This window comes from Plecotus auritus (genome assembly GCF_963455305.1).
Source record: "Plecotus auritus genome assembly, chromosome: 9".
In the NCBI taxonomy this organism is placed as follows: domain Eukaryota; kingdom Metazoa; phylum Chordata; class Mammalia; order Chiroptera; family Vespertilionidae; genus Plecotus; species Plecotus auritus.
In genome coordinates, this window is record NC_137783.1 from 88284433 (window position 1) to 88302493 (window position 18061).

The window sequence follows — 18061 nt, forward strand, 5'->3', positions numbered from 1 at the left end:
CAGGGCTGCGAGGGCTGATGCAAGCTGCCGCAGCTGTGAGGGCCGAGTCCCTTGCACGAATTTCGTGCATCAGGCCTCTAGTCTATATAATAAAAGCCTAAGCGACTGTTACGGCAGAATGACCAGAACGACCGGTCGTGAGGATGCACACTGACCAGCAGGGGGAGGACACTCAATGCAGGAGCTGCCCCCTGGTGGTCAGTGCGCTCCCACAGAGGGAGTGCCATTCAGCCAGAAGCAGCTCACGGCTGGCAAGCGCAGCGGCGGTGGCGGGAGCCTCTCCTGCCTCTGCGGCAGTGCTAAGGAGCAGCGAGCCGAGCAGTAAGGAGCAACAAGAAGGCGGGTGGTAAGGAGCAAGGGGTCCCATACTGTGAGAGGGCACCAGCCATGCTGAGAGACCCCCCCCACACACACACACACACACACACAGTGCACTAATTTCGTGCACCAGGCCTCTAGTATAATAAATTCCTTTTGAATTTCTTTTTCATATGATGCAGAATTTGCTCTAGCCAGTTTAGTTTAGTCACTAGAACTTCTGCCTGTGGACTGAAGAGTCCTGGGTTTGATTCCAGTCAAGGGCACATACCCAGGTTGCAGGCTCAATTCCCAGTAGGGAACGTGAAGGAGGCAGCCGATCAATGATTCTCTCTCATCACTGATGTTTCTCTCTCTCTCTCTCTCTCCCTCTCCCATCCTCTCTGAAATGAATAAAAATATTTTGAAAAATAAATAAACACATGATACAAAATCTTATGATATACCACCAATTAATAAGAAACTGGCTTTGCCAAAATGAACTTGCAGAATGATGTAATCTCAAGAGCTGATAAACTGAAAGGTTCATGTGATGCACTAGAACTTCAAAAGGAGCCAATGCAAACACCAATAGTGTAAAAATTATGAATAATTAATGTGTATCTGCTTCCTACCCAATAATTTATTTCATAACTAATTAATGTGAAAATAATTTTTCTGACCACTTATATGGAATAATTCCTGAAAATAAAGAACTTGAAATAAAGACATCATCTTTATATTAATTTTGTTTAAAATTGGTGGCAATGCTTTTCTCTTTGGAATGATTGATATCTTAACGTTGTAACAGTAGCACAATTCATGGTGTCACCTTTGGGCTGAGATGTCCTTGCTCTTCTTCAGGTTGTCTAGTAGTACCTGAACCTTTTTAGAGCAGATCTTAAAGTCACTCCATTGATTTAGTGTTTGGGGTCACCTTCAATTTTATCTGTAAACTGACATCAGTAGTTTGATTTATTTAAGACTTAGCTTGTGTAGTGACTGTGAAACCAGGACAAAATGCAAGGAAAACATAAAGATAATACAAAATGCTTAAACAAGGTACCAAGATATTAGTTTAAGTTTTACAGCTGTATATGATTATGAAACAGCTTGCTCTATTTCCAATTATCTTTTGTAAAAATGAAATACATTGGAATTTTTTTTATGAAAAGGCATGTAAAAATTAACTCTCAGTACACATTTTTTAAATGTTAGGTACATTTAACATAACTGCCAAAATCATGTAAAAGTCCCATAGTTGTACTCTTTCACAAATACAAATCAATTTTCACAACTACTTAAAATGAAAATATATATAGAAACTGCAATTTTTGCATAGAAGGAATAATACACTTGTTCAACTTGTATATGAGCTATGAAAATAGTCTATGACATAATTTGCACTGCTGAGAATAAAGGCATTTTTAAATGTTAGGGTAAAATCTCAAACTCAAAAGCTAAACAGTTGATTCTTTTAAAAACAAATTATGTTCATGGCTTAGATGGCTAAATTTCTTGATTAGCTTTTACTGGATTAACTGCTGCAAACTGATGTACACATGATCAATATAACAAAATTTTATAGCCCCAGTATTCCGAGCTTTTAGAAAACGGTGAAAGGCAGTGTTTTGAATACTCAAGGCCAAGATGATTTGAGGGGAATGGTTCAAGTTAAAACAAAGTTACATTACTTTTTCTTTATAGATGTGTTTGAGCATATCCTAAATTGCTTATTATTGTTGTTGTTATTTGGAATGGCATGTATTACATTTTGCAGGGGTTTTTATTTATTATTTTTAATGAGCCTGAAAATTGTGACAAAAGAAATGTTAATGATAAATACTTCAGATTTGTGACAGCCCTTTCTTTTTTACCCATAAAAAGGTATGTAAAAATCATACACACTATCTTTATCTATGCATCAGCAAAATCATTAAATAATGTGAGACTTTGATCTCTGCATAAAAATGTGGAGTGTAAACTTGATAAATTGCTAATGTTTACAAATGTGTTTGTGCCTTCCAAATGTCAACTCTCCGTGCCCATAGTCAACAACAAATAAACCCAGGCTGAACTGAATTTTAATCATTTTTTACTATTATCTTTGCATGATCTCTTAATAGTTCTTTATTTTTCTTTTGGATTTTGATAGCCTCAGGTTTTTAAAACTTAAACTATATGGAAAAATGCAGTTCATTGTCAAATATAAAGTCTAAAATACTGGCACCGAATATTAACAAATATCAGTAGCATGCTAATTGGGTTGGTACAATATTTCTCTCACATTCTAATATAATGTATTTAACGTATGTAATTATCTTTCTGATATAACTTTGCCACAGGGGCTTTTTCCGTGACTAATAATTTAAGTTATGCCTTTAGCTTCGCCAGTTTTTATAGTATTTAGAATTTTAAAATAAAAACATATAAATATAGAAACAAATAAAATGTTTTTGGTTCTAGTCATTAATATACTCTCTCATTATTCTATCAAAACTTACATATATTTGTGTCACACTTAATCTTTTTTTTTGCCTTTTTCCCCAGTAATTTTTCCCCTCTTAGTGGCACCGTGGTAACAGGAGTCCAAAGTGTCCAAATTACCATCCATCTGATATTGAGCAAATACCTGCTGGGTGACTGTTATCAAATTGGTTTTATGGCTTGTGAAACTATAAAACCAAATGAAGATAAATCCCCTCCACCCCCTGCCATCCTAAAATAATGCATTGTCTAAAATTACTGAACAAATTACTATGGCATGTGAAATTCACTTGATATTCTGAGATGCTAAACATTTATTTTAAATATATAAAAATCTCTGAAATTATTTTATAGAAGCGTTGGTATGCCAAGAAACATTCCTTGAAAAGCTTGGTCAGGAACTGCTGTGCCTCCAGGCCAACTATTTCTCAACACAGGAACACATAAGCTAATATGACAATTAATGCCTTTTCTGCTTTCGGGTTAAGCAGTAAGTGTACACACTTGCTCATCCTTTCCCTTGTTATTCAACGGCCTACCATTCCGTAAAATCACAGTGAAGGTTATTTTAATTGTGCACACTGGAACGTTTGTGAATTCAGCTACTGTGTTTGTGCTTGATACTTGCAAACTCTCTATTTTCCCTCGATCTCAAAAAGAAGCCTTAGTCTTCGATTTTACTTTAGTATTTTCTATTGAGGCAGAAATAATACAAAGAATAGCAGCTTGGCTTTTCTGAGTTTATCTAGTGATGGGGAAAAAAAAGAGTGCTGATCCTTTATGCAATTCAATAGTATTTCCTGTTGATGATACAGGTTCTTGTTCAGAAGAAATTGGTTCAAGGAATAGTATCTTAAGATAAAGAAAAAAGAAGCACAGAGAATAAAGGGGGTAACAGCATATTCTTAGACTTAAATGCAATCAATGATCTGAAAGGCTGGGAGGTACCTATGGACTTGTTGGGATCAAACTCCTCTTTATGATTTTTCTTCTTTTTTTTTCTCCTAAGACTTACTTAATACTTTTTTTGCTCTTATTTCTATGATGTTATGACATTGAAATTATGAAATCACTTTTTAATCTAATTATCAAGATATACACCAGAATGCTTGATTTTAAATTAGACTCCAAAAGAATTATCTAAGAAAATTTTTAAACACTACTAAAAAGATACAGAAAATATATTTTCAGTCTTCAATTATTTATTCTTCTTATGATAACTTTGGAATCTGATAGAAAAATGTGACATTTTAGCTAGTTGTTAATTTGTTGAATCAGAACAGAATTATAAAACTAAAACTAAGTTTATAATTTATTTAGGTTACAGGTGGGAGATTTTATTTAGTGCTACTTGTAATTTGGTTTAATGGTGAAATTAATACCTACTCTATGATACATCATTTTCATTATAAAGAAAAGGTATAGTAAGAACACTTGCTGAGAGCTTGTGTTTCCTAGTATTATCTTAAAATTAGTTATAAAATAATATATATCCTTTATTTCTTTATGCTAATAAGCTTTCACTGTGTAGACCTGTTGCACATTTGTAAATGATGTATAAAATGAAAAATATTTGCTTGTGTTTCATTAATGTTAAAATAAGTATTTGTCTACTGTCCATGTTTTTATAACAAGCAATGTTCCATGTTTTGTAATGAGCAATGCAGATGTACCAAAATCCATCAAGCAAGTCAAAGGATCTTGAAATTTAAATAAAAATTTTAAAAGCAATTATCACAAATTTGTCAAGGATATACAAGTTTGGTTTCTTCATTATAATTAGGAAAAGACAACTTATATAAATATTTAATATTATTGATATTGTCAGGTCAAGGACCAAAAACAAATTTATGTAGAGGTACAGTAAGAACATTTGCTGAGAGCTCGTTCTGTTATGCTATACTAAAAGTGATGTTTCTTATGCAGTATTTCTCAATGTGGGTATCTTCAAAACATTATGCTATTTAGAGCATTATGTGTTAGGACAAATAACTAATTTAATTAAATAAAAACTTCACTTGTTTATGTTATTCACAGCAGTTTATAAAAATGATCAAAATGTGTTCCTATCTTTAAAGTAGCTTGTGATCTCCTGGTAGAAAAAGGAGTTTTAGCATGGGGATATCTGGAAGCATCATTTTTGGCAGAAGAAATAATGTCAACACAAGTACAGAGAAGGGAATTTTGATGACCAGTTTGGAGCGGTGTGGCTCATTCTACAACATGTACATTGGTGTAGTAGCAGAAGCCTAGAAAGAGTTTCTACAGGACAGCCACGGAGCTCCTTACCGGCAGAATCTGAAACATATTTTTCAAGCTGAAGCAAGCATTAAAGCCTTCAAAGCAAAGAAATGGAATGACTAGATCTGAGTCTTTGAAAGAGTGATTATTCCATCAGAATGACTGACATTTTGGAGAATATAGGGAGAGAAACCAGTCTGGAGATGTTGTTACTCCAGTGGAAGATGCCCTGAACAAGTGCTGGGTGAGCGAAATTTGTAAGGCTGGTTGGAATATGAGGACTCCTTTATCCAGAATTTTTTTCTTTCCCTGAAGTCTGTTCTGCTCTACTCAAGGAGAATTGTCTTCTCTTCATTGTACCTCCACTGGATGTTTTGAAAACAGTGGAGGGGAAAGAAACATAATGGTATTTAAACAAACATATCTATCTGGCTTTTCCCAGATGTGCATTTTATTTCTTAGAAATGTTGGCAATGCCTCAAAACATTTTTAATTGACTTACTGCTACTATTTGTTTCTTGCTTTCATGTAACATGTAAAGGGATATTTTTTAAATATTATCTTAGGAATTAAACTAGGGATGAGGTGAAATAGGTTAAAAACGTTTTATAAACATCTAAAAATGCTCACAATATTAGGCATAAAGTAAAACAAAAATAAGAAACTTTTTCATCTATTCCACTGGGTGCAGTACAAGAAGTTTGGTAATACACAGTAGAGACTGACTAGAATGCGGAGAGATAGACATTCAAATGTGCTGTTGGTGGGATCATTAAATGGAAGTATCCCTGTGGAGAGGCAATTTGTCAGTAAAACCAAAATTTTAAATGTGCATTCTCACTGACCTAGCAATTCCACTTCTAGATTTACTTACGCTTATATAAAAATGAACACATGATAATTTTTATTTCATAATTACTTGTATTTGCATATAAAAACAAATTGATAAAAAATTTAAGTGAAGAATAATTTAGATAAATTATGATTTAGATAAATTCATGATACCTCTATCATGAATAGTCTGCAGTGTTCAAAAACGATATTCCTTTTATTCTGATATGTAGACACCCAAGTTTATTCTAAGAAAAAAACAAACATTTGCTGGAAGGAAGTCATACAGAAACATGTTTTATGGCTACTTCTGAGGGAGAGAACTAGAGGACTTCTTTAGGCAAAGATTCAGCTTTCATCATATGCTTTTTATGCTGCTCATCATCATTTCTGTGATGTTACAATAAAAAAAGGATGATGACAAAATTGTTCATTCAATCAAGATTCTGACATCTAAGACTTCTTTATCATGTGGTCCTCAGGCTAACACACCCAATGGAACATACCATTTGTAATCTAACAAGAAGTATTTCAGCATCAATTTTAAAGTCATTCTTAAATAGCATTCCACTAGTTAGGAAAAAAGTTATAGTTACCTTTATTACTGGAAAGTAATTCCTCTACAAAACAATGACTTTTAAATTAATCCTTAAAATGATGTCTGTATTATTTTTAACTTGGGATAAGAGATTAATAATTAATAAAATAATAATTTATATTTGAGGTTAATATTTCCCTCATGAGAAAACTTAAATTACCCTAATTGTTTTAAATGAAAAGAAAAAAGAAACTAATGATATAGTAATTTCTTCAGAAGAAAAAGCAGTTGATCTCTGATAGACGATCTATCCAAATATTAGCTAAAGACAAACTCTAACCAAATAGAGATTAACATATTAAAAAGATAGTTGATTTGAAAATAACTCAAGACATGATGTCAACTTTAAAACATCTTTTAAGTTCTAATATGTAGGAGATATCTGATCATTCAGAACATCTAAAAAAGAGAAATAAGAATGAAAATGAGAACACTAAGTCATTTCTTTCTTAATATTTACCAAAGCAACTATATGACATCTAGATGGCATTTCAATATTCAATCTAGGAAAAATCAACCATATATTTATATCTAAAGTCTATTATCTTATAACACAAATACATGCAAGAAAGATAAACAGAAAAATTTGTTTCAGGCAAAATATCAAGTCCAGGTATTTTTTTAAAAGTATTTCATGATATGAATTCTTATTTAATCACTTCTTCATTGAACAGTTTAAAATTGCTTTCTATCAGCTCCCTCTCCTGTCGGCTTTGTGGCTTTATTCATCTTTCCTTTTCCTCTGTATCCAGTATCTCTGGACCTAGTATAGTATTATTATACTTTTTTGAAAGAACTATTTTTGTGATATTTGTTTCTTTCATTTCTTTCTACTGTATTGAATCTTCTACAATAGTAAAATAACCAGTAAATATCTGAGGAAGTGAGAAAGATACAAAGCATATACATATTTAAAGTGGCACATACCATATTATTCATAAAATTTATTTCAATCTTAATAACTTTTATTATCACAGTAGCTAAGACAAAAAAGAACAATATATCTAAATATCACTTATAGAAAAGCTTAACTATAAAATGTTTGCAAATTGAAGTGAAATCTTTTTATTTTTTATCTAAAATGTACTAACAATTCACAATTGAAAAGATTTGTTTCTATTTTTTTCAGTTTCTATTTGTTTTAATAAATTAGTATGACATACAATTTTCCAGCATGAGATACTTTCATAAAATCATTTAAATAACAAAAGATATGATCACCCAGCCGGCATGGCTCAGTGGTTGAGTACTGACCTAAGAACCAGAAGGTCATGGTCCGATTCCAGGCTCCAGCACATACCAAGGTTATGGGCTCAATCCTCACTGTGGGGCATGCCAGAGGCAGCCAATCAATGATTCTGTCTCATCATCGATATTTCTCTCTCTCTCTCTCTCTCTCTCTCTCTCTCTCTCTCTCTCTCTCTCCCTTCCTCTCTTTGAAATCAATCATACATATGTGTGTATATATATATACATATATGTGTATATGTACATATATGTATATATATGATCAAAATGAAAGAAGAAAATAATTGGGGAAACTATTTTTAAATGAATATATTCTATATCATTTTGCAATCATATGGGGTTCAAAAACAGTATTTGGAAAAGCTTCCTCTCCTACCAAAATAAAATATATTCTCTTTACAACTGAATGGGCATTGAAAACTTTTTTCTTTCAGGTACAGCAAAACACAATAAACATTTTAAAAATATATGAAAAAAACATAAAATCTCTTTAAATATTGTCAAATACAATTAAGACCATGAAAATAAGTCATCTGCCTATCAGCAAATGTACAGGGTTGTGCCAAGAAAATAAGTGATTTTCCTCATATTTGGAAAACTGAAGTGATTGTACCCAGATGTATTTATATACTAGTAATATTCCAATGAATTTTCTGCCTTCAAATATTTCTTGAACTTAAGCAGAAAGAGATACTTTTGTAAGCAACTATACTTAAAGACATGAAGAATTTTCTCCTAAATTTAACTCCTGAATCTATACAATTGCATTTTCTTCCTACAAAAAAAAAAAAAACACTGTGTAGTAGTAGTTAATATCATCCTTTTACGGGAAAAGAAGTGGAAGCTGAGAAAAGTTATTGTATTGCTCAGGTAAGCATATAGGGAAGCTGTTGAGTCAGGATGAAACTTGTGTGTAACAAGTTCGTGCTTTTTCCATGGCCTCTCCATATGCCATGAAAGTTATTTCTGTTTTAGGGAATCTATCCTAAACTCAGCTGTCAACACCTACACATCTGCTTCTTCATCAAAACCTCATAAAGTACACAGCCATTGAATTACAGTGGATCAAAACTTTAAAAGAAAAAATCCTTTACATTTATTGATCTTAACTCTCTTCCTGGAGAGATTAATAGACTGAGAAAGTGACTTTTCCAAGTCAAAGTAAGAGGCAAAACTGGGGCTGAACCTCATCTTCAATACCATCTAATCTTGAGTATTATCCTCTTCTTTTTTAACAAAATCTCAATTCTTCAAATGCCTTTCAGAATCCTTTATATTTCCTCATCTGATGGATTTTAAATTTTCTCTTCACACAACAAAGAGTTCTTTCTGTACATTAATTAGCTTTCCTACTTTCTTCTACATATCTGATTCATTTTGCTTCTCTTTCCACCAACTGAAAAACAGTCTTTGCCAATCCATAATTGAAAGTCCCTTCAAGTTCTATTGCTTCTCATTTTTGGGGGGTTTAATCCATCCCCACAGTGACCATTTCTGGTCCTCCAAGGTTCTCAGAATGTGTGACTCATATCTTGATAATTATGTTTCTGGTACATTTTCTTAACATACTTATCATGTTGTGTCCTGGCTGACAATTTTCCAGCTTTCCATTGTCAGGGACCAAACCTCTCACTTCCTTTGCATCTCAAACTGTTAAGGGTACTGTTGATGCTAATTTACTTGAATCAAAGTTAAGGTACAAAGAATAATCTTTAAATACTCATGGTCAATAGATCTCAATATCAATTTCCACAGTTAGAAGAGCACACAAAAATAAAATATTTTGGTAGCTAGATAATTTAAAACTTTTATGTTAGAAAAGAAATTGGAGTGTAACAAAAATATTTTCCCAGACTTATTTTTTTAATGTTTCTAATACTGTCATTTATTTTGTATTAAAAAGTAGATATCTTCCTTATATATTATCACAACTTCATGACAGTTATTATCCTAATTTTACAAGTAAATAAGTAATTTTTCTAAAATTATACAGTAAGTTGTATAGCCAACTCTAAACCCGAAAATTCAAATACCAAGTCCCCTAATTCATACTGCCTCCCTATATTAGATATACTATCAAAAATTCCAAAATAATGTTTATGACTACTCTGCTGCTACTATTACTACTATTATCTGGAATGGCCTTTGTAAGCAAAGCTTCATTAGCTTCATGGTTAACCCACACCTGTAAAATAAGTATCACCAGCACCATTAATATTCCATATTTAATAAGTGAAAGAAATGAAACTTATTTATAACAACATATAAAAATTGCATATTTTCATAGCATCTAAGCCACATTCATTTTACCCCAGATTTGGCTGTATCATCAGAGACTAGATGGTTCTACATTACTAAAGTTAGCATTATAATGAGAAGTAGAAAAACACAGCATTCATTTAAATTAGGTGAATCTTGGAACTAGAGTTACTTCAAAATAATGTAGGTTCTGGGAAGTAAATGCAGCAATTATGGAACCAATGTCAGCATTAAATAGTCCAAGCTGGAAAGTCTTAATAGGAGAAAACTAACAGCTGTCTCTAAAAGGAGAAATACCGAAAATTTGCATCTTAGCTATATATAACTCTATCACTGAACATTTCACATTGAATTACATTCACCCTATGTGCTTATTTCCTCTATCAGTCCCTGAACTACTTATTCCCTTTTATATTCTACACTGTCCACAGAAGACCATTTGAGTGATTGAAATAATGTAGAAATCACTTTAAATGAGAAAGGAATTACTTTTTGTTAATTTTACTCACCAGGGTATATATTAACAAGACCACATTACAGAATGAGAAACAAGCAAATATAGTCACACATTTTAAAACATAATTAATATGGTAAATTTTCATAAAATCAACTCTGGATCATTTAACTTAAATCTCAAGTAACCACTCTTTCCTACTAAGTTTATTGTTGTTTGAAAATACTGAAGAATTAAAAGAAAGTTGTAGGTAAATAAATATCAAGAAAAAGAAAAAATTCAAAGAATTTTAAGCACCATTTGTCCACTGGGCTTGGAGAATAAATTTTATATTTTTTACTAGAGATACTTCCAAATTTTGGCTATTTGCATTGGGTAGAAAAGACCTCATATTCAACATTAATTGTTTTAGCCACAGTCTTTTACCTCATCTTATTGTATTTGTCACCTTTAAATATTCAGTATTAAAGGAAGAAAGAGTCTTATAATATGAAGTCACCCCATATGGACATACACAAATTTCTTGTCATAATTTGACAATGAAAGGTTTGAGAGAAAGGATCTATAAAAATATTATTTCAGAAACCCAGCAACATACAACCTTTCCACTATGTTGACCTATGCTGATTTTACAGTTTACCATGTTCAGTCATATTGATGAAAAATTTCAGCATATAGATTCATTCTAAAATCATATATATCACATTATTAAAATTAAGCATAAACTTAGATTCAAATACAATGATAACTAAATACTATTACAGACTCAAATTTATCTGTTTTAACTTCCTTTAGTATTGTACCAGTAAAATTAGAATTTATATGCAAGTTAATATTTGTATTCTAAAACTCAGAATAGTGCCTATTTTTAAGAGACTCGTTTTCTGCTTTGCATTTTATTAAATGCTCTAAAATCATTATTATCCTAAGAAACCACATTATTTAAATTGTATCCAAGTTTGCCAATATACAGAAATATTTTCTCACACACATTTCTCATGGGTTTTCTATTTCATTTAATATCCCATTGAACGTTTATCACTGGGGGTAAAAAACACTGCCAATCCAGAAAAGAAATTAACAATAAAACAAGGATAGGCCTTTATAAATATTCACTGGAAAAAAACTACATTCCTTTTCCTACTTGAGTTCCCAGGTTTCTTAACTGAAACTATAAAAAATGTTCTCTTATTTTATTTAGCTGGTGAATTGTGAAAAAGTTCACATCTAAAAATTAAGTAGTCTAGACTTTCAAGTACTGGTTAACAAAACAGTGTGGCATAGCTGTTTCCTCTGAGTTAATATAATTGGATTTTAATTTTTTTCATCTTAAAAGGCAATATTTTACTGGTAAGAAATGATAACAAGGAAATTATGTATACTTATGTAGTAATCTTAATTCGAGTAGATATAAAAATAATTAAAATTTGTATAGCAAAAAGGTATAAACTATGAAAAGCTCTGACCTAGAAATTTAAGAGAACTGGGTTCTAATTCCATCTTTTCCATTAAATGTAATGTTAAACACATCACTTAACATCTTAATATCTTGACTTATTATTCTTTGTGATAAATATGTAAAAATACGAGCTCCTTCCAACATGAAATATTATTCTCATCTTTTCTCCTAAATGTCCTCATAATTTATTGATAATAACTCATGCGATATGTACTTGTTTTTAATGAGATGGTTATTTTAGCATTAGCTAACACATTTCTATTAGAATAATGGTACTGAAAGAGGACAGTGTTTTGAAGTTCCTGTCATCAAATATTCTCAAAAGTAGAAAAGTTAATGTTTACTTACAAGTTGTTTTATTAATTTTTTAATATGAGAGATGAAATTACTCCATATCTTTTATAAAAGAATATAAACAGGAAAGTTTTCAAATAACAAAATGTGGCCAACACAAAATCTAAAATTAATTATGAAACTTTTCATAATGTTTTTAGAAATATTTATGAGCACTTAAAATTTGTTTAGCTGCCCAGGAAACAATTTTATATTTAATAATAATAAAATTCTAATTAAATAAAAATTTATTTCTATAAAGCAAATTTTTTTTTAAATTCCTACTATCACTCACCTGTACCTTCAAATTAATGTTCCTGTTAATCACTTGGGATTTCATCTAATTCAGTCATTTTAGAGACTATAAACTTTATAGTATCTTAGCAAATATTACATTATTGAAAAGTAAATTTGTATATAAAGCTAAAATGGGAGAACTTAGAAGATTTAAAATACTTTATCTAAACTCTCCCTACCTTTATATTTGGTTTTGTTTCTGAAAAGTTATTTAATACTTTTAAATATAAAAATAAATATTTGAAAACAATGAAGTTTAAACTTTATACACTTAAAAGTAAATTTTTTACCAAATATACCATTTCTCTACTGGTTATCTACTAGCTACCAGCAACTAGTAAAATACTTGTGAAAATACAATTAAAGATCTGTTTGCAGCTCCAGACACATTATAACTATAATTACCCTTTTATAAGATCTCTTTCAATTAAAACTCCCTAATTTTTTATCCTCATAATGAATGTTTTTGCCAACATTATTACTATCAAGTGGGAGAAAATTCAATCCACCTTTTATCACATAAGTTATCAGCAAAATTTCTTTTCCTAAACTCCATACTAGATCATAATAGAAGATGAGATGTTCTCCTTCTTAAGTATTTAATAGCTATAAAAATGCTAGGGAGCAGAATCCTATCTCCCTCATAGAATGTTGTGTATATAATTATAGTTTTCCAGTGAATGGTCACAAAAGAGAAAATATTTTCATCTTCCTCCTTGCCTGATATATACTAGTATACAATTACTTAAAATTTCTGTAACATTCATATTAGTGACTTTAATCCTTAAGCAGGTCCATATTTAGGGTAAAGACACAAAATATAAAGGTGTGTTTGCAGGAGAGCGCATACAAATACATTAATACCATGCTTTATGTTAAGGTCTCAACTTTTTTGGTGTATACAAGTGAGTATAGGAAATATCTGAAACCATGACTAACATAATAGGAAATGTGCAAGTCCTGCCAAATCTTTTAAAAGAAATCCACTTGTTAAAAATAAATTTAAAAAGTGGTAACCACAAGGAGGCAAGTTATTAGGTCATTATGGATTTTTAAGGGACCACTGAAAAAATCGGAAAAAAAAATCAATATTTCCCCTATGTTGTCAAATGCATCCAATTAAATAGTTTGGAAATGTATGAAAAATGACAGTGATCACAAGATCCAACTTAAGAACCACATGAGAAAAGAACATGACTATACTTTCTAAAACTTACCATGAATAATAAATTTAACACTATTTTATATTAAAGAAAAGATGGATTCACTGATTTTTTTTATTTCCAGAAAAAGATCAAATTGATTTATTTTTTGGAGTTACTTTATGATCAATTTCTATAGTTCCAGTCCCCTGTACTAAAGAAAAGAAGAGCTTCCATATTTTGCCTGGCTTTTAAGTCTTATGAGCCAATATTTAATACCGCTATAATGTCAAAAATACAGCATACACTATTCTGGCATATGAAATTAAAGACGTGTGTTTTAACTTAAGGGCTTAATAGGCATGAAAATGCCTTACATTTAGGTTATGCACACATTTATCATAAGTAAAACCTAAAGTTAAATACATAGACATATCAAGTTCATGGGATATAATTAATACTCATAAAAAATGTAATTGTAAAACTCTATTTTCCTTAAAAAGTAAATATATATAATAAAACCATTTAAAAATTCCTTTCATATCAACTTTATCAATGAAGCACTGCTGAATTTGTTCTATTTATTTTAATAAAAATAATTAACCAAAAAACTGTTCAAGTGTCTGATACTATCCCATTTATCGAGAACCCTTCTAAATATTGTGCACTGGGAGACATTAATCGAAAGGGTATAGGTACAGAGATGAGACATTGTTCATATAGTTTTTAATCCTAAAGCTTAAGTGTTAATGAGTTTTATATACTTCATTACTTTTTAAAATGTACCAGTCTCTAATGTAGAGTTATTGATCACAAGTGCTCAGAAAATAGACCTCTGCAGAGATTCTACTGCTTTGAGCTTCCGACCAGCCTCTTCCTGCTCTAAAGTGCTAAGAAGTTCATGGAACATATCAGCACAACCTTACAACACTAATCTAAAAAAATATCTTATCTGAAATGCACGCCTCTTTTCATGTTTGTATCTTCAGATAAGAAAGAGATGAATAAATCTAAGCTCCTGAAATCAGAATTTGAGCAAATTATATGGACCTATTTAAATTAAGATAAATTTCCAACCTCTTAGTAAATTTTTAAGAACATATTTTGAAAGAGAGCCAATTCAAAGACTATGAGTAATCAAAATATGTGTGGTTGGAGGCATTCAGTAAATCCAACACTTTAAAAATATTGGACTCATGAATGCTAATTTTTGATGGATGGAGTCACTAAACTCTACAATAAAACTCTGTTTTAGCCAATGGAACTTAAGAGTCAAATCATCTTTACACTATTATAGCCATCTAGACAAGTTTTCATAGTTTCCCTCCCTCAACACACAAAAACATACCTTTTGTTTTATCTAGAAATAAGACAAACTCCGAAATAACTTGGCCAGCACAGCATCCCCTTACTTTCTTCATCTGGAGAGCCCTCTACCCTTTATTGACATCCTCTGGTCCTTATTACTAAATCGGGTTTGCTACTAAACCACACCCTAACCTCTACCCTGAAGGTGGCAATGGTTTTCTAAACTGTTAAGTGAAAAAGACATTTAAAGAAGTATATATTAGTCAAACCTGATCCATTTTTAAACTTAATTGGGCACATAAAGTTGAAGAGTCACAAGCAACTAACTTTTAATTCGTCTTAAATAAACACAATCTATGTGTTCATCATGGCTTGATTTTGGTTCATCTCCCAAATTAAGAATAATGGAGGACCACCTCATAGTTGAAGTACTACTCACCTAAGGAAACAGGGTCTTTCAGTGATCATTTCAAAATTCCACAACTGCTGCTTCACAGATCTATTTCCAAATACATCCTTATATGCATGTGCCTCAAAAGTTATAGACAAAGTCTGGCTTTTAGTTCATCTATCAGGGTAATGTTATTTTTTAAACTTTTGAGAAGTCTAACTTTCTATTCAGTTGTGTATGATATCAACCAGAAATTAAAAGTAGCAGTTTTTCTCTTTAATTTTCAGTTTTCAAAAGTTTTAAATATGAACAATTAAAAGACTCCACCAAGCCCTACACAACACATTGGCATTTATATTGTAAACATTGTACTGATTTTCTATTTTCAAATATGTATTTATATCATCTCACCACACTTCAGCTAAGTTTTCAAGTTCAATTTTATTTTTTAAAGCACATCTTCTCTTTTTAACTTTAAATTTTGTGCTTTGTTTCCTTCACTAAACTTAGTCTTTGTAATATCTTTTAATTTTATTTATTTGTTTTATATGACATATTATTATATAGTCATACTGTTTTCCCCATTTTAATCAAGGAAACATATACCTTTGAGACTCAACAAACTGGTCCACATTGGATTTATAATAATTTGAGTATGATGTAGGAAAATATGCAAAGAAACATTTCTGAGTTTCTTAAAATTGACAACAGGCACTTTGAAAAAAAAAATAATGACCTAATCATTACTAATTATTTTATGTTTAAGGTCAAAATGTTAATAATGATGAACTCTTTAGGCTTATTGCTGTAGTTCTGATGCAATTCAATAGTACTCCATTATGCTTCCACTAATTTTAAATTTAACCCACTATTTATTTGTCTGTATTTTTTTAAGGCTAGTATCCTAATAAACATCTGCTTCTCATATCCTTATTTCCACAGTTAAAATTCAGAATCAAGGTATAAGCATGGCATCTCAAAGTGATTTTATCTTTTAAATTTAAAAAAAAAAAAGTAGATGAATGTAGGTAAGGCATCTCAAATACAACAGTTTTAAAGTTTTTTGCTTCCAAACCTGAATTTACATTACCACAATGAATAGTACTTTTCATGCTAGAAAGCTGATAAAATTTAAAAATAAAATAATTCTAAAATATTTAGTGGATTCTTGATTTTCCCAAATAAAATTAGTTAAAACAACTTAAATTTTTTAAGGTTGTCAGAATAATTTTCTCGGCTGATTGTACACCATATCCATGTATATGCAAATTAACATGCCCACTTTTCAATAAAAAAAAAACCTCAAACTGTCTAAACATATTTCTTATTCCTTTTTCCAATCTATCACATTCCTGCAGTACATCTAGAAAACACCTCAGCATAATTCAAGACACTGTTGTTTTAGTCTCTCGAACTTTGCAGAACTTCACTTATAGAGCATCCTGCTGAATTTAACAAGTTATTGCACTGCCAGATGCTCAGTTATTTGAGCTCTGTTCTCCCAAACACATTGCTCTGTCATCAGACACACATTCAGCACCTAAAAACGCATCCTCTTTTCTGAACACCGAGTGTCTTTTTGTAGAAAAACTCCTACCCTATCCTAGCATTCATCACCTTTCAGTTTAGTTGTGGGAACTGTCTACTCTTATTTGGGATGGCATTAGGAGATGCACAAATAGGTTGCATTTACTCTTGCCCTAACTTTTCTGACATAAAATCCCAGCTGAGAAAAAAAAACAAAAAAAAACAAAACAGCATGTTAAAAAAGGAGCAGCGACAGCTTTATCTTAGTTTTTAAATTCTGGCAACATGGCTAGGAAGGGTGGCTCCGCAGCAGCGAGGGTGTCAAGCATTGCCAGCGCCTGGGAGCTGAAGTGCACCGTCACGGAGAGCAGCGGCGGCGAGGAATGTGTGTCAGCCACTTACCGAGGAGACGCAGCCTGTCCTTCCTGGGCGGCTCTCACTGCCCGTCTCCCATCCTCCTGCCGTCGGCGCGGTTCAAAGGCTGCAGTTGCTGGGGTCCTCGCCCGCAGCCTGTGGCAGAGGACAACTGCGGAGTTTTTAATCATCCAGGGGGATCCCCCAGCTGGCCCGGCTTCTCCCCCAAACAGGACCCAGGGAACACCTCCGGCCCGCCCCGAGCTTTAATGGCACTTTGGTCGCTGCCCGCCGGCGGTCCGCGCTCCCGCACTCCGTAGTTGGTTATATTTGGGGAGCAGGTGCGGAGCCTCCTCAGGCTGGTGCGTGGGGCTCGCACGGGCTCCTCCAATGCGTCCGCGCGCCCCGCGCCGCGCGCCTCTGACTGGCTGGGCTCCCCGGCGCCCGCCCCGCCCCGCCCGCTCGCCGCGCCGCCGCCGCGCCCGCGCCAGCGCCCAGTGCCCAGCGCCTCGCGTGGAAAAGGTTCCCTTAGCGCGTCCCCGGGCCGGAGGCTCGGCTTCCAGGCGGGTTTTCCTGGTTTCTCAGCGCGTCCAGGCAACGGTATTTCCCTGCGCTCCGGCGTGCGGGGGGCGTCCTCCCCCGCCCAGCAGCCCGGCACCCGTCGCCCAGGCGGAGGGACCAGTCGCACGGCGGCGCGGCCCGGGAGGGAGAGCTCGGACCCAGTCCCTTCGGTCCCCGCGAGCGGCTGCCTCTGAGTCCTGACTCGGGTGGGCTCCGGAGGGGACTTTCTCACTTTGGAGAATCTCCTCCGGTCCTGAGTGGGCAGCACTTCGCT

At 33.1% G+C, this 18061-nt stretch overlaps 1 protein-coding gene across 1 annotated transcript in view; it reads right to left on the minus strand.

The window, feature by feature from the left end:
* The window catches only part of CNTN5 (contactin 5), a 1155131-nt gene extending 1137560 nt beyond the window's left edge, over positions 1–17571 (minus strand). Inside the window, exon 1 of the mRNA XM_080642588.1 lies at positions 17275–17571. The gene's annotated coding sequence lies outside the window, so the exon portion shown is untranslated. The remainder of the gene's footprint in view (positions 1–17274) is intronic.
* Positions 17572–18061: the final 490 nt, after the last annotated feature.